The sequence below is a fragment of the Monodon monoceros genome, unplaced genomic scaffold (genome assembly GCF_005190385.1).
Source record: "Monodon monoceros isolate NGI ecotype Baffin Bay Population unplaced genomic scaffold, NGI_Narwhal_1 Super_Scaffold_9, whole genome shotgun sequence".
NCBI classification, from domain to species: Eukaryota; Metazoa; Chordata; class Mammalia; order Artiodactyla; family Monodontidae; genus Monodon; species Monodon monoceros.
In genome coordinates, this window is record NW_021703786.1 from 52,717,876 (window position 1) to 52,741,196 (window position 23,321).

Sequence of the window (23,321 nt, forward strand, 5' to 3'; positions counted from 1 at the left end):
ATTAGCCACTAAGGAAATGGAAATCAAAAGCAAAAGAGGTAGCATTTCATACGCATGAGGATGGCTTATCATTTAAAAAAAAGTTAATGAAAAATAACAACTGTTGGAATGGATGTGGAGAAAGTGGAACCCCTGTGCATTCAGCCACTGTGGAAAATAGTTTGCAGTTCCTCAAAGTTAAACAGAGAATTACTGTATGACCCAGCAATTTCACTCCTAGGTATAAACCCATGAGAACTGAGAACAGGTACTTAAAGAGGTACACGTATACACGTTCACAGCAGCACTAGCACAACAGCCAAAAGGTAAAAACAGCCCAAATGTCCATTAACAGATGAACGGATAAATTGTGTATACAATTCTGTATACAACAGAATATTACTCACCCATAAAAAGGAATGAAGTACTAAATGTGGATGAACCTCCAAAACATTATGTTAGTGAAAGAAGTTAGATACACACGTTCTATGATTCAATTTATATGAAATACTGAGAATAGGTAAATCTACAAAGACAGAACACAGACTGGTGGTTATCAGGAGCAGGAAAAGGGGAAAAGAGGGAGCAACTACTTAATGTGTAAATGGTTTGCTTCTGGGGTAAGTAAAATACTCTGGAACTTAGAAAGAGGTGGTAGTTGCACAATACTTTGAGTGTACTAAACGCCACTTAATTGCTCGCTTTAAAATTATTAATTTAATGTTATGTGAATTTCATCTCAATTTTTTAAGTTTGTTTTAACCATCTGGGACAGAAACATTTCCTAACTGTATTAGAATTTTCCATACAGTCTTGTTTCTCTTTTTTTAAAGAAAAGCACACTGAACATAATATTTTCCTGTTGACTCAGGATCATCACTGTGAATAACAATGACTATATGAGTAAGCGTCTTATGTCTTAATTATCTCTGAGCCTCAGGTGTCTCATCTGTGAAATGTCATATTTTGGCTAGATCACAGGATATTTAACAGTTCTAGAGCCACAGATACCTGTGAAAATCCAATTAAGCTACAGATTATCACCATAGAAAAATGCACGTGTGCACATATATACATGGCAAATTACATACAATCTCAGGAAGTTCAGACCTACTGAACTCACAAAGGCAATTCCCATGGGTTCAGCATTAAGGAGGGGGTAAGAATAACCTAATTAAATTATCTCTATGATCCTTTCAGTTCTAAATTTCACATTCTACTGCAGTCTAATACACTGGAATAGCCTCAAGATCTACATAGATTCATGAAGATGTGCTTTTTACTTTGTGTAGTTTTTTTTTTTTTCTTTGAAGATGTTGGGGGTAGGAGTTTATTAATTAATGTATTTGTTTTTGCTGTGTTGCATCTTCATTTCTGTGCAAGGGCTTTCTCTAGTTGTGGCAAGTGGAGGCCACTCTTCATTGCGGTGCGCAGGCCTCTCACTATCGCAGTCTCTCTTGTTGCGGAGCACAGGCTCCAGACGCGCAGGCTCAGTAGTTGTGGCTCACGGGCCTAGCTGCTCCGCTGCATGTGGGATCCTCCCAGACCAGAGCTCGAACCCGTGTCCCCTGCATTAGCAGGCAGATTCTCAACCACTGCGCCACCAGGGAAGCCCTACTTTGTGTAGTTTTATAAATAGTTGTCCTAGTTCACTGTCAAGCTGTCTACTACAACTGCTAGTTGCTATCCAACACTTAGGAGAACTTAAACTTTAAAAATTCAATTAGATTCTCATCAACAATTAGTCCTATGTATACTATGTTAGGCATCATAAGGGAGAAATAGAAAATAACCACTGTCCCACTAAAGTTAAGACAATTAAGTAATTACAAAAAAGGAGAATATCTCATTAAGTACTAAACTGGGATACTGATAATGAGCCAAAAAGTACTTAGATAAGAACAAGGACAGGGAAAATTCCCTGGCAGTCCAGTGGTTAGGACTCTGTGCTTCCACCGCAGGGGGCACAGGTTCAATCCCTGGCCCAGGAACTAAGATCCCACATGCTGTGTGGTGGGGACAAAAAAAAAAAAAAAAGTACAAGGACAATATAAGCTGGAACAGTTGGGGACAATTTCATGGAAGAACACTTGAATGGACAGGGAGAAAAGGGCAGATGAGATCAGAAGGGCATCCAAGGGACATCATGAACACAGGCAGAGCAGATGCAATAAAATCTGTGTGCTGAGCAGTAATGGGAAATAAGACTGCACAGATATGGAGGGGCCAATCACAGATAAGCTTAAAATTAAACAAATAATTATTTGCACCAGCAAGAAAATAAAGACAACCTACAGAACAGGAAAAAAAATATTTGCGGGCTTCCCTGGTGGCGCAGTGGTTAAGAATCCGCCTGCCAGTGCAGGGGACACAGGTTCGAGCCCTGGTCCGGGAGGATCCCACATGCCGCAGGGCAACTGGGCCTGTGCACCACAACTACTGAGCCTGTGTCCTAGAGCCCGCAAGCCACAACTACTGAGCCCGTGCTCCACGACAAGAGAAGCCACCGCAATGAGAAGCCCACGTACCGCAACGAAGAGCAGCTCCCGCTCGCCGCAACTAGAGAAAGCCGCGTACAGCAACAAAGAACCAAAGTAGCCAAAAATAAATAAATAAAATAAATAAATTTATTAAAACAAAATATTTGCAAATCATATATCTGATAAGGGGTTAATTTCCTAAATATATTTTTAAAAACTCATACAACTCAAGAGCAAAAAAACGTACAATCCAATTTAAACATGGGCAGAGGATATGAACAGACATTTTTCCAAAGAAGACATACAGATGGCCAACAGGTTAATTGCTCAATTAACCTGTTGCAGCAGCTTTTAACCTGTTGGTTAACTGCTTTAACCAACAGGTTAAAAGCTGCTCAACATCACTAATCATCAGGGAAATGGAAATCAAAACCACAATGAAATATCACCTCACATCTGTTAAAATGGCTATTACCCAAATGAAAAGAAATGTGTTGGCAAGGATGTGGAGAAAAGGGAACCCTTGCACACTGTTAGTAGGAATGTAAATTGAGGCAGCCTATGGAAAACCGTACAGAGGTTCTAAAAAATTAAAAAGAGAACTACCATACGATCCAGCAATTCCACTTCTGGGTATTTATCTGAAGAAAATGAAAATACTACAAGATATATGCATCTCCATGTTCACTGCAACATTTACAACAGCCAAGATAACGGAAACAACCTAAGTGTCCATCAATTAATGAATGGATAAAGAAAATGTGCGATACATACATACACACATATATAAAATGGAGTATTATTCAGCCATAAAAAGACAAGAAAATCCTGCCATTTGCAACAACAGGGATGGACCCTAAGTGAAATAAGTCAGACAGAGAAAGACAAATACCATGTGATCTCACTTATATGTGGAATTGGGGTGTGGGGCGGAGCTCTAGATACAGATAATAGATTGGCAGTTGCGAGAGGCAGGGGCTGCGGGTGGATAAAATGGGTGAAGTGGGTCAAAAGGTACAAACTTCCAGTTATAAAACAAATGTCATAGGGATGTAATGTACAGCAGAGTGACTAGTTAATAATATTGTACTGCATACTTGAAAGTTGCTAAGAGAGTAGATGTTAAAAGTTTTCATTACAAGAAAAACGATCTGTAACTATGTATGGTGACAAGTGTTAACTAGAATTACTGCAGTGATGATTTCACAATACATACAGCTATCAAATCATGTTGTATACCTGATATTAGTATGTCAATTACACCTCAATTTAAAAAAGGACAGAGACTTCCCTGGTAGTCCAGTGGTTAAGAATCCGCCTTCTAATGCAGGGGATGCAAGTTCGATCCTTGGTCAGGGAACTAAGATCCCACATGCCACGGGGCAACTAAGCCCATGTACCACAACTACTGGGTCCACACGCCACAACTAGAGAGCCTGCTCGCCATGACAAAAGATCCCGCCTGCCACAACTAAGACCCGATGCAGCCAAATAAATAAATATTTTAAAAAATAAATGAAAAATTAAAAAAATTAAAAAGGACATATTTGCAAAAATAATCTATGGTAAAGAAGTCAAAACAGATGTGGGAGGAGTGGTTACTGAAGGGAAAGAGACAAGAGGGAAGCTTCTGTAATGTTAGAAACTTTTATAGCTTAGTCTGAGTGTTAGATACATTTGTAAAATTTAATTTGTACACTTTACTGTTTGTATATTTTACCACAATTGAAAAAAAGGACACACAAATAGTTGCCAAATAATACAGCAGCTTTATAGCTTTGAACAGGTAGCCAAAGAGTGGTGTGTTAGGAGATAAATCTTACATTAATATGTAAGAGGAACTGAAATGGGAGAGAAAAAGACAGCCTTTTAAGTAACTTAGAATTAAGGTAATCATACTAGCTAACACTGATAGAACACAACATGCCAGGTACTGTTCTAAGAGCTTTACATATAATAACGCACCTGATCTTCTTAACAACGCTATGTGACAGGTATTATTATTATCCCCATTTTACCGATGATGAAGCCAAGGCCCAGGTTAAGTAGTCACATAATGAGAATATCCGTGAAAAAAACCTTTCTTTTTCACCACTCACACTACATATATACCCATGAATATACAACAAAACAAAAATCAAAACAAGCTAAAAAATGGCAATCTCAACCTACCAACAAAAACAGGGACTAAAACAGTGCTTTACCAGGGATGGAGAGCATTCAGCAGCAACATCCCTTTTCCCCATCCTTCAATGTCAGTACCATCTTCTCACCAATTTCAGTCAGCATTTCCACCTGACTATAAACCTCACTCAGCAAGGACTCCATTTGCATAATCACCCTTCTATCACTTACTCCTAAAATAAGGCTTCAAGAAAAAAAAAAAAAGCTTCTCACAACACTGTTAAAGATCCCTGGAAATGGGCTTCCCTGGTGGCGCAGTGGTTGAAGGTCCGCCTGCCAATGCAGGGGACGCGGGTTTGTGCCCCAGTCCGGTAAGATCCCGCATGCCGTGGAGCGGCTGGGCCCGTGAGCCACGGTCGCTGAGCCTGCGCGTCCGGAGCCTGTGCTCCACAGCGGAAGAGGCCACAACAGTGAGAGGCCCGCGTACCGCAAAAAAAAAAAAAAAAAATCCCTGGAAAAGAGAACAAAAGGTTAAACATATTTCAAAGGAAGAAACCCCATGACTTCACAATATGTTGGATGAATACAGGTGAGGAAAGAGATTAAAAGAATCAAAACAGGGCTTCCCTGGTGGCGCAGTGGTTGAGAGTCCGCCTGCCGATGCAGGGGACGTGGGTTCGTACCCTGGTCCGGGAAGATCCCACATGCCGCGGAGCGGCTGGGCCCGTGAGCCATGGCCGCTGAGCCTGCGCGTCCGGAGCCTGTGCTCCGCAACGGGAGAGGCCACAACAGTGAGAGGCCCACTTACCGCAAAAAAAAAAAAAAAAAAAAGTCAACAACTGGAAAAGATTCAAATATCAATCAAGTGAATTAATATATTATGGTATATCCAAACTCAGGAATATTACTAAGGAACAGAAGAAATGAACTGCTGATACATGCAACAAAATGGATAAATATCACAGACATTATGCCAAGAGAAAGAAGCCAAGCACAAAACCACATATTGTGTGATTCCATTTCTACGAAACTCTAGGAAAGACAAATCTAATTCATAGTAACAGAAATCACATCACTGGCTGCCTAAGAATAAGAGTGGAATGCGACTGATTGCTAGGGAATTTTCAGATGAAATAAAAATGTTCTACATCTTCACTAGGTTGATGGTTACAGCCATTGATCTCTACGCTAAAAATGTGTGAATTTTACTGCAAGTAAATTATACCTTGGTAAAGTAAGCTGACTTTAAAAAAAAGTGTTATTAGCATTGAAACAGGTGGGTAAATAAGGGGAACCTTTTGCGAAAGGGGATGAAAAAGATGAGTTCATTTTAGATGTGTTGAACCTGATGTGCCTATAGATATCCAAGAAGTACAAGACATCTCAGATAGGCAGTTGGGTATATAGGATGGGGATGGGAGAGGCACTGGAAAGAGGAGAGAGAGAAAGAGGAGCAGAGAGAGAAAGAAAAGTATCAACTGCTGAGACATCTACAGTTAGGGGCAGTCAGAAAGAAGAATCAGTAAAATAAAATTTTTAAGAAGGAAGGAGATGGTAAATAGTGTTAAGTATTACAAAGAAGCAGAGGGCATAAAGGACCACACATGAATTTATTCTTGTGAATTTTAAACCTGTCTTTTATGAACATTTTTTTTTTCTAACACTGAACACAGTGTTTTGCAAACAGAGAGAGAGTCTCCCTCTCCGAGAGTCAAAGTCCTGCTCCCTGAAAATCTACCTAATAAACAAATTGATGTTTTAGGCACTTGAGATATTAAAAAACAGGGTCAGGAGGACTGACGTCACAAGTAGATTTATGCTCTTAGAAACTTTTTTTCATATGTTTTTGGACACACTAAATGACTAAGAGAATACTAATAACATTTATATATCCAATATTAGCTATGCACACACCATACAGTTAATTTGCTATGTATTTTTCTTTTTTCTCTTTTTTTTTTTTTTTTGGCCGCGCCTCGTGGTACGTGGGATCTTAGTTCCCCGAGCAGGGATGGAACCCACACCCCCTGCAGTGGAACCTCAGAGTCTTAACCACTGGACGGCGAGGAAAGTCCCATCTTTTTGTACCTTCTGAATTTTATATCATGTATTGTTATAACTTATTCTAAACAATTTAACTTTTTTCCATTATTTGAGGACTTTTAAATTTTTAAGGCAAAAGTTGATTTTCCAAAGGCCAACCATGGTCCAAGGATGCAAAGACAGCTTGGATGATGGAAATGCTTTGACTAACTTATTTTTCACAGACCTTGCCCACTACAGAGAGCTTTAGCTCTGCCCATTAACTTCATGTTGAAGTACTGTCAGCCTCTCAAAAATAAGCCCTTTCCTTCCACTGGAGGTAAGAAGACAGTTTTACAGATCAGATTTACTTGTTTCCTTTAATCTTTCCTAAGGTTTTCTTACAAAAATCCCTACTCCTGACTCAGCCTTCTACTTGAATTTTCTATTCCCAACAGCCAGACTCCCTCTTATTCTAATTACCAACATCCCCATGACTAGCAATTCACACACCTGAAAGGAAATTCTCACTAAGGGTAGTAATAGAGAGATAAATCACATACACTAGAATTTCACGTACAAAGAACTGACAAAAGATTCTCACACTCAAAAAATTAGACAAGGGCTTCCCTGGTGGCACAGTGATTAAAAATCTGCCTGCCAATGCAGGAGACACGGGTTCGAGCCGTGGTCTGGGAAGATGCCACGTGCCGCGGAGAAACTAACCCCGTGCACCACAACTACTGAGCCTGCGGTCTAGAGCCTTCGAGCCACAGCTACTGAAGCCCGCGAGCCTAGAGCCCATGCTCCGCAACAAGAGAAGCCACCGCAATAAGAGAAGCCACTGCAATAAGAGAAGTCACTGCAATGAGAAGCCCATGCACTGCGACAAAGAGTGGCCCCCGATCGCCGCAACAAGAGGAAGTCCACACACAGCAACGAAGACCCAACGCAGCCAAAAATAAATAAATAAATAAATTTATTTTTAAAAAATTAGAGAACAGGTTAAGTAGAGCAATATAGGCAGGAATCAGACAGAAGGCGGTAAAAAACAGAATAAATGAATAACAAACAGCAGCTTCTAATCTGTGAATCTTTAAAATGCAATTAAATAGTCTACACTTGTGAAATTTCAGAAAAATCTTGGAGGACAAAATGTTATTTACAAGAACAATACCACTGTTAATTCATTTAAGCCTAATTAACAACAAGTCGAATTAACAATATTTGATTGATTATTCAATCAAAGAGGTTTTGGGTTTTTTTCCCTCCTTCTACCCTACTGCCAAGAAGGTTCTACTCAACCAAATAGAGTACAACTAGCTCAGGCTTTACATACACTCCTGGCTATGTGATCTTAAGTTATTTAACCTCATGAGCATCAGTTTCCCCTCTATAAAATGCAACTGCCATCTACCTTCCAGGGATGTTGTAAAAAATTGAAATGAAAAATATATCTTAAAATACATAAAATAGTACCTGGCACACAGTAAATGCTCAATAAATGGTGGCTCTTGTTACTACTAAAATTCTTACCATAAATTTCAATATTATTCACTTTCTAACTGACTAAATAAGCTGTAAATCAAAACGACATATATTTACCATAGCTGAAATATTTCAGTTCTCCCCTTCTGGACATACTGCACTTTCTTACCCTCTCTGTGAAATCTCTTAAGACCATATGACTTGCTTTGGCCAATGAACAATAAGCCAAAACAACATGACCCTCTTCTAGGTAGACACTTTAAGAGCCAATAAGTTATTAGCAACAGTCTCCTTCCCATTGCCACGGAGATCATGGAACCATGTGATGGAGCCTCCATCAGTCTGAGACCCTACATAGTGAGAACAAACAGAATCCCCCACAAACCCACACTACACATACATCATGTCAAGCAAAAAATGTCTGTCCTGTTAAAAGTCACTGAAATCTTTGAACTGCTTGTTACCAAGAGTCATTCTCAACATATCCTGTCCCTTACCTCTAGTAAACCCTTGATTCCATCAATATTTCCACCTTAGTCTCTCTAAAATCCATCATGTCAGCTCTACTCCTTATTTAGACTTCTCTAATAACCTTATAACCAAACTCCCTACGTGTAATTTTTGCCCATCTACTCTCCACAACTCCAGAGTAATCTTTTTAAAACACAAATCTGATGATACCACACCCCTGCTTTTATATGATTTTCACATCAAATAGGAGCACAGCAATGGCCCTTCAAGAAATGTAAGAGATGCTAGAAATGTTCCATATGTTGTTGTGCACGGTGGCTACATGAGGATATACATCTGCAAAAATTCAACAAGCTTACACTTAATATTTATACACTTTGCTGCATTAATTATCCCTCAATTAAACAGTTAAAAAGATATGGCCCCCAGAGGGCAGACAGCAGAAGCAAGAAGAATTACAATCCTGCAGCCTGTGGAACAAAAACCACATTCACAGAAAGATAAACAAGATGAAAAGGCAGAGGGCTATGTACCAGATGAAGGAACAAGATAAAACCCCAGAAAAACAACTAAATGAAGTGGAGATAGGCAACCTTCCAGAAAAAAAATTCAGAATGATAGTGAAGATGATCCAGGACCTCGGAAAAAGAATGGAGGCAAAGATCGAGAAGATGCAAGAAATGTTTAACAAAGACCTAGAAGAATTAAAGAACAAACAAACAGAGATGAACAATACAATAACTGAAATGAAATCTACACTAGAAGGAATCAATAGCAGAATAACTGAGGCAGAAGAACGGATAAGTGACCTGGAAGACAGAACGGTGGAATTCACTGCCACGGAACAGAATAAAGAAAAAAGAATGAAAAGAAATGAAGACAGCCTAAGAGACCTCTGGGACAACATTAAACACAACAACATTCACATTATAGGGGTCCCAGAAGAAGAAGAGAGAGAGAAAGGACCCGAGAAAATATTTGAAGAGATTATAGTCAAAAACTTCCCTAACATGGGAAAGGAAATAGCCACCCAAGTCCAGAAAGCGCAGAGAGTCCCATACAGGATAAACCCAAGGAGAAACACGCTGAGACACATAGTAATCAAACTGGCAAAAATTAAAGACAAAGAAAAATTATTGAAAGCAGCAAGGGAAAAATGACAAATAACATACAAGGGAACTCCAATAAGGTTAACAGCTGATTTCTCAGCAGAAACTCTACAAGCCAGAAGGGAGTGGCATGATATACTTAAAGTGATGAAAGGGAAGAACCTACAACCAAGATTACTCTAGCCGGCAAGGATCTCATTCAGATTCGATGGAGAAATCAAAAGCTTTACAGACAAGCAAAAGCTAAGAGAATTCAGCACCGCCAAACCAGCTCTACAACAAATGCTAAAGGAACTTCTCTAAGTGGGAAACACAAGAGAAGAAAAAGGACCTACAAAACAAACCCAAAACAATTAAGAAAATGGTCATAGGAACATATATATAGATAATTACCTTAAACGTGAATGGATTAAATGCTCCAACCAAAAGACACAGGCTTGCTGAATGGATACAAAAACAAGACCCATCTATATGCTGTCTACAAGAGGCCCACTTCAGACCTAAGGACACATACAGACTAAAAGTGTGGGAATGGAAAAAGATATTCCATGCAAATGGAAATCAAAAGAAAGCTGGACTAGCAATACTCATATCAGATAAAATGGACTTTAAAGAATGTTACAAGAGACAAGGAAGGACACTACATAATGATCAAGGGATCAATCCAAGAAGAAGATATAACAATTATAAATATATATGCACACAACACAGGAGCACCTCAACACATAAGGCAACTGCTAACAGCTATAAAAGAGAAAATCGACGGTAACACAATAATAGTGGGGGACTTTAACACCTCATTTACACCAATGGACAGATAATCCAAAATGAAAATAAATAAGGAAACAGAAGCTTTAAATGACACAACAGACCAGATAGATTTAACTGATGTTCATAGGACATTCCATCCAGAAACAGCAGATTACACTTTCTTCTCAAGTGCGCACGGAACATTCTCCAGGACAGATCACATCTTGGGTCACAAATCAAGCCACAATAAATTTAAGAAAACTGAAATCATATCAAGCATCTTTTCTGACCACAACACTATGAGATTAGAAATGAATTACAGGGAAAAAAACGTAAAAAACACAAAAACACGGAGGCTAAACAATACGTTACTAAATAACCAAGATATCACTGAAGAAATCAAAGAGGAAATCAAAAAATACCTAGAGACAAATGACAATGAAAATATGATGATCCAAAACCTATGGGATGCAGCAAAAGCAGTTCTAAGAGAGAAATTTATAGCTATAGAAGCCTACCTCAAGAAACAAGAAAAATCTCAAATAAACAATCTAACCTTACACCTAAAGGAACTAGACAAAGAAGAACAAACAAAACCCAAACTTAGCAGAAGGAAAGAAATCATGAAGATCAGAGCAGAAATAAATGAAACAGAAACAAAGAAAACAATAGCAAGGATCAATAAAACTAAAAGCTGGTTCTTTGAGAAGATAAACAAAATTGATAAACCATTAGCCAGACTCATCAAGAAAAAGAGGGAGAGGACTCAAATCAATAAAATTGGAAATCAAAAAGGAGAATTTACAACAGACACTGCAGAAATACAAAGCATCCTAAGAGACTACCACAAGCAACTCTATGCCAATAAAATGGACAACCTGGAAGAAATGGACAAATTCTTAGAAAGGTATAACCTTCTAAGACGGAACCAGGAAGAAATGGAAAATATGAACAGACCAATCACAAGTCATGAAATTGAAACTGTGGTTAAAAATCTTCCAACAAACAAAAGTCCAGAACCAGATGGCTTCACAGGTGAATTTTATCAAACATTTAGAGAAGAGCTAACACTCATCCTTCTCAAACTCTTCCAAAAAACTGCGGAGAAAGGAACACTCCCAAACTCATTCTATGAGGCCACCATCACCCTGATACCAAAACCAGACAAAGACACTACAAAAAAAGAAAATTACAGACCAATATCACTGATGAGTATAGATGCAAAAATCCTCAACAAAATACTAGCGAACAGAATCCAACAACACATTAAAAGGATCATACACCATGAACAAGTGAGATTTATCCCAGGGATGCAAGGATTCTTCAGTATAAGCAAATCAATCAATGTGATACACCATATTAACAAACTGAAGAAGAAAAACCATATGATCATCTCAATAGCTGCAGGAAAAGCTTTTGACAAAATTCAACACCCATTTATGATAAAAACTCTCCAGAAAGTGGGCATAGAGGGAACCTACCTCAACGTAATAAAGGCCATATACAACAAACGCACAGCAAACATCATTCTCAATGGTGAAAAACTGAAAGCATTTCCTCTAAGATCAGGAACAAGAAAAGGATGTCCACTCTCACCACTATTATTCAACATAGTTTTGGAAGTCCTAGCCATGGCAATCAGAGAAGAAAAAGAAATAAAAGGAATACAAATTGGAAAAGAAGAAGTAAAACTGTCACTGTTTGCAGATGACATGATACTATACATACAGAATCCTAAAGATGCCACCAGAAAACTACTAGAGCTAATCAATGAATTTGGTAAAGTTGCAGGATACAAAATTAATGCACAGAAATATCTTGCATTCCTATACGCTAATGATGAAAAATCTGAAAGAGAAATTAAGGAAACACTCCCATTTACCACTGCAACAAAAAGAATAAAATACCTAGGAATAAACCTACCTAGTGAGACAAAAGACCAGAAAACTATAAGACACTGATGAAAGAAATTAAAGATGATACCAACAGATGGAGAGATATACCATGTTCTTGGATTGGAAGAATCTATATTGTGAACATGACTATACTACCCAAAGCAATCTACAGATTCAATGCAATCCCTATCAAATTACCAATGGCACTTTTAATGGAACTAGAACCAAAAATCTTAAAATCTGTATGGAGACACAAAAGACCCCGAATAGCCAAAGCAGTCTTGAGGGAAAAAAATGGAGCTGGAGGAATCAGACTCCCTGACTTCAGACTATACTACAAAGCTACAGTAATCAAGACAATATGATACTGGCACAAAAACAGAAACATAGATCAATGGAACAAGACAGAAAGCCCAGAGATAAACCCACGCACCTATGGTCAACTAATCTATGACAAAAGAGCCAAGGACATACAATGGAGAAAAGACATTCTCTTCAATAAGTGGTGCTGGGAAAACTGGACAGCTACATTAAAAGAATGAAATTAGAACACTCCCTAACACCATACACAAAAATAAACTCAAAATGGATTAGAGACCTAAATGTAAGACCAGACTCTATAAAACTCTTAGAGGAAAACATAGGAAGAACACTCTTTGACACAGATCACAGCAAGATCTTTTTTGATCCACCTCCTAGAGTAATGGAAATAAAAACAAAAGTAAACAAATGGGACCTAATAAAACTTAAAAGCTTTTGCACAGCAAAGGAAACCATAAACAAGACGAAAAGACAACCCTCAATATGGGAGAAAATATTTGCAAACGAAATCAACGGACAAAGGATTAATCTCCAAAATATATAAACAGCTCATGCAGCTCAATATTAAAGAGACAAACAACCCAATCCAGAAATGGGCAGAAGACCTAAATAGACATTTCTCCAAAGAAGATATACAGATGGCCAAGAAGCACATGAAAAGCTGCTCAACATCACTAATTATTAGAGAAATGCAAATCAAAACTACGAGGTATCACCTCACACCAGTTGGAATGGGCATCAACAGAAAATCTACAAACAACAAATCCTGGAGAGGGTGTGGAGAAAAGGGAACCCACTTGCACTGTTGGTGGGAATGTAAATTGATACAGCCACTATGGAGAACAGTATGGAGGTTCCTTAAAAAACTGAAAATTGAATTACCATATGATCCAGCAATCCCACTCCTGGGCATATAGCCAGAGAAAACCATAATTCAAAAAGACACATGCACCCCAACGTTCATTGCAGCACTATTTACAATAGCCAGGTCATGGAAGCAACCTAAATGCCCATCGACAGATGAATGGATAAAGAAGATGTGGTACATATATACAATGGAATATTACTCAGCCATAAATAAGAACGAAATTGGGTCATCTATAGAGACGTGGATGGATCTGGAGACTGTCATACAGAGTGAAGTCAGAAAGAGAAAAACAAATATCGTATATTAACGCATATATGTGGAACCTAGAAAAATGGTACAGATGAACCGGTTTGCAGGGCAGAAATTGAGACACAGATGTAGAGAACAAACAAGGGGGGAAAGAGGTGGGGGGGTGGGGGGGGTGATGAATTGGGCGATTGGGACTGACATGTACACACTGATGTGTATAAAACTGATGAGGACCTGCTGTATAAAAAAATAAATAAAATCAAATTAAAAAAAAAAAGATACGGCCCCAAAGTAGTTTTTCAGCTTCATTTTACTGAATTTCCATCCCAAACCACATAAATAGCCTATAGCCACAAACTATTACTAATTACATTCATAGATATTGATCTTTCATGCTCTCAGGTATATAATTCCCTTTCCACTCCTACTTTTCTTCAAGACCCATATAAAACTGCACTCCCTTAGGGGTCATTCCACCTAAACATCCCTTGACTTTATTTCACTTGTCTGATGACAGTTCTTTGTACCTTAGTATTCACTACATCAGTGAGTCTCAATAAGAGGTGATTTTACTCCCCAGGGGACTTTTGCCAATGTCTGGAGACATTTTTAAATTGTCACAACTGGGGAGAGGGAGTGCTCCTGGCATCTAATGGGTAAAGGCCAGGGACGCTTCAAAATATCTAATAATACACAGCACAAATCCACACAACAATAAATTATCCTACCTAAAATGTCAACACTGTCATGTTTTCGAAACTTTGCATTGCATTATTGTATGATATATTTATTTGCAAGTCCGTATCCCTGTTGAACTGAAAAAACAGGAGAGATTAAATCATACTCATTTCTGTATCCCAGCACAGTATCTAGCAAATAGCAGTCAAAAATGTATAATAAATAGATGTGTCATCACTGAACCTATTTTGATAAGTACAGTGCCTAGAATGCAGCACTCAAAAGATACATGATAAGTACATGTGTTATGACTGAATCTTATTTTGATACTAAAGCTATGTAGATAATGGTTAAACTGGTAGTCTTTAAATTCAAATTCCATCAATCACTATTTTGATTTGGTGTTCTCATAGTACATACCGACAGATCATAAATTATAACCTATGTATCTCAAAGTGTTAAACTGAAATTGATTTCTATATTAAGCTTAAACCAAATATGAGTAAACCAAATAGCTTAATGACTATGCTTCAAAAGGATTTAACAAAGAACACTTTTTCAAAAAAAAAATGTTATAATCTCATATCACAATGCCACCTGAATGAGATAAAGTAGAATAACAGATACTAAAATTTGGGATACCATTTCACCTAATATTAATCCAATATAATTCATGTTAAAAAAAACAGAATGGTGGTGTACCTTAATATATTAATTGTGAAAAACAATTAGACAGTTTTTGTATTATTTAATACACATTTCGTACGTCAAAAGCAGAACCATTATATTGTTAATGACTGGATTTACCACCTCAAAGATAATCATAAAACGCATTTTCGATGTTTGCTTACTGTATCTATTTCACCATTCCTCCCCTAATATATTCCATGCCATCTCCAGGAAGGTTGAAAGAAAATGCGTATTTACAAGGCTCTTAAATTAACCAGATGTCTTGTTAAATTTAGTTGTTTAGAGTAGACAGACTGTAAAATGTTAGGAGACTAAGTCTCCAACTTAAATTTTTGAGAGAATGATATATTATTAATACATCTACATTTCAAATCTGATAAAAATGAAAGTTCTTTATTTGATTCCTATTTAAAGTTCTCAAAACATTTAACTTCCAACATAGGTTCATTCTTGTTGACTGAAAAAAACAATTGCAAAAAAATCACATTTGGTCTTCCTTAAAGACACAAAATCTAATTCACTTCTGATACTGAAACTACTAAATGCAAAAAGAAAACAAAAAACAAATTTTAAAAAGCCCACCACCCTTATCATTTATTTGATTATCAAATAATAAACAACACGTATTTCACATGTATTCAATCAAAGAAAGAAAAAAATTCATTTGGTAACAATGCATTATTTAGGATTTTGGTATAACATCATTTACTACAGGAATAAACTCTCTTGTGAAACTTATTCTTCTAACTTATCAAATTATCTAATACATATTACAAAAACAAAATTCGTGGATCAATATTTTTGTTTTCCCCTAAAACCATGCTATTCTTGAAGGCAGTGGACCTCTCCAACCAGTTTACCATACATTTGTATGCATATGCATAGATCAGTTCAATCAAAATGCCACATAAACAAAGAAATATCCAAATTCTATACTTTCTATTGCTAGCATTCAAGTTTCTCTACTACAGAACATTTCTTTCCTAAACAGAAAATTTTCCCATCTTTTCCTTAAAATCTTTTTACTCTTGATTTAAGTTTTATGGCATTATTTCATAGAACTGAACTTTCACACATAATACACAAAAATATTTTGTCAGTATCTAAACTAAAGATAAAAGGATCTTTTCATTATGGTATTTTCAAATTACTTGTGCTTTTCTGGGTAATGGAAAAATTATCATCAGTAACAAGCACATATGTCAAAGTAAAGAATCTGAGAGTGAGCACATTATACTGTGCCCCCAGGACTCAAAACCCTTGAATTGTAAGAAACAAAACCAACTGAAATACTGCACTCCAATAATGTGATGTTCCCTATAAAAAACATCACAATCATCATCTACCATTTACACAGCATGAGCTTCCTTAACCGCAGTATATTAAATACTGTAACACATACTATACAGAGTGCAACAGTGAAGAGTAAAGTTTCCTTATCAAGTACCATTATAGGTTAATAAGTAATTTTAGTCTTTACAATCAAAAATATGGATGCTTTTGGCAAAGAGACAAGTTTTCCAATTTTGAGTGACACTAAATTCCCAAGTGTAAAAAAGGAAAAACCTTGACCTTGTTTAGTAATGCTGTTCATCAACTTTTTCTAAAACCTTTCTCTGCTTCAGTGGAAACAAACTGGAAAAAATCAATCCAAAATACAAACTAGAGACTCGTAACTACCACCATAAGTGAACTAAAAACATCAACCAAAATATAAGGATATCATTAGATGTAATGCACTGAAGCACAGTGAAATTTTTAAAAAGTACTTAATAGGGTGGCGCAGTGGTTGAGAGTCCGCCTGCCGATGCAGGAGACACGGGTTCATACCCCAGTCCGGGAAGATCCCATATGCCGCGGAGCGGCTGGGCCCGTGAGCCGTGGCCGCTGAGCCTGCGCGTCCGGAGCCTGTGCTCCGCAACAGGAGAGGCCACAACAGTGAGAGGCCCACGTACCGCAAAAAAACAGACAAACAAACATATATATAGTGCAATTAATAGTTTAAAATTTACATATGACTCAAATAAAAATAAAAGATATTTTCTTATTATGCTCCAAATAAAGTTTTCTTTTTAAAAAATAAATCCTGCAATTCATGAGAAATTGCCCTCACATACATAAGACGTGACATTAGAGCATGTGATAATGTGCTCCCCAATATAAAAACCTCAGAAGTTATCATCATACCCAAAACTGCTGGTATCCTGCCCAGGACCTATCAGTACCCCAACAAGCTTTGAGACCTAGGAAAGGTAAATATGTGCAACATAACTAACAAATAGACTAGAGACTAGAATCAGGAGAGATTGAAAGGAGAATTGTTGAAAGAAAAAGAAAAAACAAGCATATTCATACTTCAGAAATATGCAGTTAGAAGTAAAAAGCATGAGTTCAAAAAGAAACTTCAAAAAAATTTATCTGTGTACCCAGAACACATAAAAATAAAGCCAAAAAAAGTTTCCCATTACAATGCTCACCCTTACTTACACAACACACTCTGGTATTTCCCATTATTTTTTATTTAAAAAAATTGGTGTTGTGACCCAGTAAATTGAACTGACAAGTCACTAATGGGTCACAACCTGAAGTTTGAAAAGCACTGGCTTAGAGGAACTGACAACCACAGGAAGATCCTTGCTGTCCTCTGAATATCTGGTTTGAGAAAACTATCTAGGAAGTGGAAAAAGTGAGAAGACAGAATTCCTCCAGGGCAGGGACCAAACCTTACTGGCATGTAATCATTACTTAACATTTGCTGAATTAATATATTGTGGAATATAAAGCACTTTCAAGATGAGACATACCTACAAAACATACCTAAAAAAGAGGCTTAGGAGAACATGAGTACTTTGGATTCCCTCAAAGCCAGGGATGGTGAAAAGAGTTCCAGGAAGTACAAGTATGATACCAAAAGACTTAAATAAACAAATGAAGTACCAAAGGGGAAGGAAATTTTGTTCTTTAGGACAGGTTTTACATCCAGCAAAGGAAAAAGAAAATCTCTTATAGAACTACATAGTAGTCCATCTCAGGTACAAAAAAGTTTGTAAGCTATCCTTGGTTAGAAATTCGAACCATTTCTTTAAAAAATATACGTTGAGCTCCAAATGTATAAATCCAACTTCAAATCAAAATTATGGAATGTAATTCATTCTTAAATATTAGACTATTTTCATTTGTAAACATTTATTAAGTGGCTAATATGCGACAGCCAACAACTTATTGGGTGCTTACTATGTATCAAGCAATACATTAGGTACTTAACAAGGGTTATCCCATTTAAACCTAGCAACCTTATAAAGTAGGCATTATTTTCATTTTATAGACAGGGAAAGTGAGGCTTAAAAATGTTACATAAAGAAGTTACACAGCTAATAAATGGTAAAATTAAGATATATTAAGTGACAGTTGTATTATTGGTGGCTGCAGATCCGAATATTTTGTTCCATTCCAGTATCTGTTGATGTTTTTCTCAGAAACTAAACTTTGCATGTCTTTCTAAATGAAGTAATTCATCTACTTCTGAATCTGCACAACATAATCATATTGAATAATTTTATCAAAAAGAAAATTCAGCCCCTTCTCAGCTTTAAAGATAAGTTAGAGGCCAATTAAATGTAGTTATGCTTTTATAACAATGTCACTGCTACTGGCATTTTTAACAGGCTATATATTAATTATGCGAAGTACCTAGTAACCTGTACTTTTATTAACTTTATTTACATGCCACGTAAATTTTTTATATTGTGAAAAACCTTTCCACCTTTTATGGGCCACTTAATTTTGTCACTAGTTAAGAAAATGCAGCCTTAAACTGTATTTCAGAACAAAAAGTCTGCTTCTAGCACAAACAGAAGAGGCTGATATAGAAATAATTGTTACCAAATGTTAAAAGAACATCCCAATTGAAAGTAATTGTTTCTAGCCCCTCCACACAACATTTAAATTCATGTGGATTTTTTAAAAAGGTATGAAACACTTTAATGATATTAAATATCAATTTTTATCATTAAAATTAAAATATTTTCATCCAATATAATGGAATGAATAGAGGTTTGTATCTTTTACACTTACATTTTTAGAATTTGAAATCTTGTATAAAAAAATAATCCAGCCATGAACAAGTACAGAAACCTAAAGGCAGACGAACATACGTTGGCACTCTGCTTAATGGAACAATCTCAATTTTATGCAAGACTTAACTACAGAACTGACACTTTTTAGAAGAGATGCATTCATATATGATCCTGAACTGAATAGCAGCCCTTAACTTATACATAGAAAAAAGCTCCTAATTTCTAAAAGGTAAAATCAGTATGAGTACAATTATTACAACAGACTACTGATAACCAAAAAGATATACAGAGGAGAAATAAAATGATTTTAATATACAGAGCAGTCACATGAAAAAGAAAGAATTTATTAATTTGAATAACAGATTAATCTCAAATCTAATTTCAATGCCAACAGTTGGCCCCCTAGATAACTTCTGGATTTACTAAGTATTCATATCTACTAAGTACTAAGTACTAAGCAAATTCTTAAAATAAATTACACTTTTTATGGTTAGTTAAGAGTATTCAGTCCTAGTATTCTGTAAGTAATCAGTTTCTTTCTTACTACTGGGATGGCATCACAGCATGGGACCAAATATCATGTATATACCTTGATATAAAGAAAACTTGTTTTATATTAACATGGTCAGTTAACTGCCACATCTACAGTTCTCCCAAAATATATATTACAGAAAATACAATAATTATTTTCTATTCAATTCACTCATACTTTTGGTCCTGTATATTGCTGTATTTCTTTAAAACCTCTCAGTTTAAATCTGTTTGAGAAACTATCCTTTAATTTGGAAGGAAATTTAGTTACTGTCAAGATAATCCTAGACTATACAAAGCCTTTAAACCCAATTGATTCTTAGAAATTCTTCCATCTATAAAACATGAGAATTATAACCAAATTAACAAATCAGGTATCAGAATGCCAAAAATTAAGTCACTAAGAGGGAATTCAGAGAATCAGTTGTGAAAGAACAGGAAGTGATGTACACTGCCATTTTGTAGATAACTAGAAACCCAAGAGGTACCATATAATCTGGAATCAATTAACTCAGACTAACAGCTCTTAGTTTCTCTTTCTGACAGGGGCATCAGAACTCACCTGCAATAACCGGCAGACAGTTTTTCCTTAATAATGAATTTATCTAATTGGTCATGAACATAGTTTTACCACCTTTAACAGAATTCCTACCAACTACTGAAAAGGGTTTCTTCATAGTTGTTCTAAAGAGTACCTCTTAGTTCTAGTATGCTGATATATAGCAAGTAGTTTACCTATATCCAGTGTACATCCTTAAGTTTTGTAGCCCTTATTGATAAATCCCCTCTGCCTTCACCTTTCGAAGACAAAAACAGTCACTTTTTACTGAGCAGTATGCTTGGGTTTATACATGCTAGTATATATGAATTAATTACCAACAAGCCATAACACAGGAATTAGACTTTACCTCACAATTTGCCAAAGAGGGGAAAACTACACACCACAACATGCAGCTTTGTGCCATGAAATAAAGATTCAAATGAGAAGTGCTGTTTAAGTTAAAATGAGTTCAGATAAAAATCAAAAGAGAATAAAGTAAGGAGAATTCCATTTGCTGAGGAAAAATAATAAAAACTGATTTAACATACCATTAATGTGTCTCCCTATATTAAAATCATGAAATAAGATGACAGAAACTAAATTAATGCTTAACACCACTACTACTAACATCTTTAAATACCTGTCTTAAAACAGGTTTCAAAATGCAACAAACACCAAAAAAGCTCTGATGGACAATGTAATATGCAGATGGCATTTGGAAGTATTTAAAAACAAGTCACCCACTAAGTAAAGCTTAAACACCAAATACAACTTGCTAGTAAAATGTCAAGACAAGATCTCTGTAGTTAGTTTAGTCACCTTCATCACTTTGTATAAAAGTTATTTAATTATATGAATATTCATGTACGGAACATTTTGAAATCACTTCATCAGTAACTCTAAATACTTAAAGAAAAAAGTATCAACTGTAGATTTCAAGACTACTCTTTGGTCACAAGAACTTGGCAACACACTTACAGAATGTTAATTTTTTTTTTAATTTATTTCTACTCTACTAAACAAAACCAACAAGTACTACTGTAAACCAGATAAGATGATTTGTTTTAAACAAATGTGACATGAAGCAAAAGAAGTGGAAAAACGACTTACTGACTACAGAATACAGATCCTATCACAGTATCATTAGGCAAATTAATCTTTATTAATTTTTATTACATTAAGAAACAAGGCATTTTCAACAGAAAGGTTTGTAACCTAATCATTTTCGGAAAATTCCGATTTCAATGTATACAAAATAGTATTAACCCTAAAAATTCACAGCTCAGGGAGAAGGAATGTCCATCAGACAGCCTGTCTGTAAACAATAATCTTTAATAATTCTTCAAGAACTACAAAAGTCATAGGAAGAAAAAAAAAAGAGAGAAATGAGGGAGTACAAAATTATTTTATTTTAATCCTAACGAAAACCCAATATGCTCACACACAAAAAAAGTCAACCCAGTGTTTTGAAAAGAGAGAGTCATCAAAACTGTTCTAACATGGCAGGGTCTCTCTTGAGAGGCCGTAGCCCCCCAACAGTAACAGACATACTTCCCAGGGACAGATCTCAGGGGAAGAGTATTAAACCAGTACCATTATCGATTTAAAACCAAAGGAAAAGGGGTAACCTTTCTAAGGGAAGCGCCATTACTTCCCTCTCTTGCTCCCCCTCCCTTCAGTGTATACACGGGCCTGTGTATGAAGAACTGCCTTGGACTTCTGCAGCACTGCAGTAGACTAAAGAATGGGGAAGGGTTGGGGGAAAGAAACGCTTCCATCACCCCTAGAGAAGAGGGGTATAGATTTCCCGAGCGAGGAGGGAGGGTGGGAATCCACCCAGTAGACTACCCAGAGCGATCTCCCTTCCCAAGAATTCACAGACACTACAAAGGAGGAGAGGGAGGAGCAGAAGAATCAGAAGGGAAAGGGACCTCGCGCCTTTAAATCGGGGTGCACATCAACCCAGTCTCCCTAGGAGGGCCACACCTTCCTCGAGACATCCTCTTCTACCACCCCTTCCGGTAACCCTCAGGAAAGAGGAATGTAATTGCTCTTGCCCCTCAAAACGGGAGGGCGCCCAGCTCACCAGCTTCTTCACCCCACCCACAGAATCACAGACCCTCCTTGTCTCCCTCCCCCACCCCACCCCCACATCCCTTCTTCCGCGCAGCGGCCAAAGTGGGCCGAATTTCCCCGCCCCCTCCATGTCTCCCTTTCCCAAGGCAGGGGTGCCCTTACCCTTTCGCCGACAGGTCTGGGGCGGAGTAGGCAGCCACAGCCCCCTGCAGCGCTTGGGTAGCCGCTACGCTGGAGGGCGAGGAGTGAGGAGGAGGAGGGGGCCAGGCGACAGACCGCCGCCCCCCCCCCCGGGGCCCCCGCAAGCCCCCCACCCCAAGCCCTGCGCCAAGGGGGGGGGGGGGGGGGGGGCGAAGGGACTACCGGGGTCGAGGAGGCGCCCTCAGCGCTTGGACTCAGCTAAGATGGCGCGGGGAAGTGCCGGGAACCGCCGCCGCCGCCTCGGGGGAACCGGCCCGGGCCTCGGCCGCCTCCCGTCCTCACACAGCCGAGGCCCTCTCGGTCCCCCGCCGCGGCCCCTCGGCGGGCGGGCCCACGCACAGACCTCAGCCACCACCACCCCTGGGAAGGGGGCGCTCACAAAGGGAAGAGAGGCCCCGGGCCGGCCGGCCGGCGGGGCGGGGTCCCCAGGGGCTGGAGGCCTCAGAGGTTCGCGGGTGCCTCGCGCTCTCGGCCCGCGAAGGGCGCAGGCAAGCAGGACCCCTCCTCTCTCCTTAGGCAGGCGGCGGCACCGACTCACTCTCTTTGCCACCCTCCCTCCCTCTCTCTCTCTCCGAGCCCTGAAGCCACAGAGCCCGGCCGCTGCCCAGATTCCCCCCCCTTCCCAGACACCACTCCCCTCCTCCCGACAGTCATCCCAGTCTCCAATCTCGCGAGATTTCCCGCCTGACAGGCTCGACCCTGCGCGAGGCAAGACTGCGTACGCGTGCACGCCCTCACGGGAGCGCGCGAGTGCCTACACTGGGCGGAGTCT

The 23,321-nt window shown here is 38.2% G+C and overlaps 1 protein-coding gene across 1 annotated transcript in view; it reads right to left on the reverse strand.

Annotated features, from left to right (window-relative positions):
- Positions 1 to 22,674, reverse strand: part of TAOK1 (TAO kinase 1) — a 145,945-nt gene extending 123,271 nt beyond the window's left edge. Inside the window, exon 1 of the mRNA XM_029210720.1 lies at positions 22,511 to 22,674. The gene's annotated coding sequence lies outside the window, so the exon portion shown is untranslated. The remainder of the gene's footprint in view (positions 1 to 22,510) is intronic.
- Between the last annotated feature and the right edge of the window lie 647 nt (positions 22,675 to 23,321).